The following is a 1249-nucleotide window of genomic DNA, read 5'->3' on the forward strand; positions in this document are numbered from 1 at the left end:
GAGAAAACAGACGCACATACAGCCCAATACAGTAAACTGTGCGGGAGAGCCGGCGCTGCAAGGCGAGTGCCCGCTCTCTCAACGCGTGCCCAGGCCACTCTCCTGGGCACGTGATTCAGTATTTAAATTAGGACCCGCGCTAATAAGGAGGCGCTAGGGACACTAGCGCGTCCCTAGCGCCTTCTTATTGGCGGAAGCTGTCAGTGGGTCTGTCAGCCAACGCTTAATTTTACTGGCGTCGGTTATTGAACCTGCTGACAGCCACAGGTTCGGAAAACGGACGCCAGCAAAGTTGAGCGTCCGTTTTCCAACCTGCGGGCAGATTTTTTTTTTTTTTAAGAAGATTTTTTTTGGGGGGGAGGGGGTCTCTGACTTAATATCGCTATGATATTAAGTCGGAGGGTGTACAGAAAAGCCCAGTACCCCCTCACTGTATAAGGGGTAATAATAGCGCATCAAAACGCGCAGCGAAACGGGGGATAATGGTCTGATATTGAGCATCCGTTTCCCCAACCCGCACTGTCAGCCACGTCTCCTGTGCGCCCGATGCCAAGGAAGCCCAGGGATGCACAATTTCCCTTAGCACCTCCTTTTTAGCGCGACCCCCCCCCCCCCCCCCCCCCCTCATTTAAACGTTGCATCGTGCGCCCAGGAGAGGCGGCTCGGGCTGGCGTTAGGAAAGCCGACGTTCAACCCTGAGCGCCTAGTATTTCCCACGGACACGTCTACTGCGCGGGCTGAGGGTTCCCTCCCCCACCACCAAGAGACAACCGGAGCCACAGGGAGAAAGTCGGTGATTTCCTGTCTCCACCGCAGGAGCCGGGGATTCCTTCTCCCCCGGCAAACTACACACCCGAAGCAGCTTGGGGAAATTCCCTACTCAAAGACTAAAGGAGTGGGATCGCAGAATTCCCCTAGGTTGCAACAACAAAAAAAAAAAAACAAAAGAAAAAAACCAAAAGAAAACCAGGCGGGGGCCGAATCGAAGGCAAGCGAGAGGGGAGCCGATGGGAGAGGAGGCAGCACCTCCCCGAGCCATTTGAAGTCATTGCATTGGGCTGAGCCGAGGAGCTGCTCTCGCCCTGGCTCGGCTTCTGGGCTCCTCCTCCCTCCTCCCCTCCCGGCTTCCCCCGAAGGAAGACGAACGTCCTCGGCAGCTCCACCTGCAGCCCGAGCGCCGGCCGGCAGGCGCCCTCTTCCTGCCTTGCTCAACGTCAGGCTGAACTCATCGGGGTAAGTTCCCAAAGTG

The sequence above is a fragment of the Rhinatrema bivittatum genome, chromosome 4 (genome assembly GCF_901001135.1).
Source record: "Rhinatrema bivittatum chromosome 4, aRhiBiv1.1, whole genome shotgun sequence".
Classification (NCBI taxonomy): domain Eukaryota; kingdom Metazoa; phylum Chordata; class Amphibia; order Gymnophiona; family Rhinatrematidae; genus Rhinatrema; species Rhinatrema bivittatum.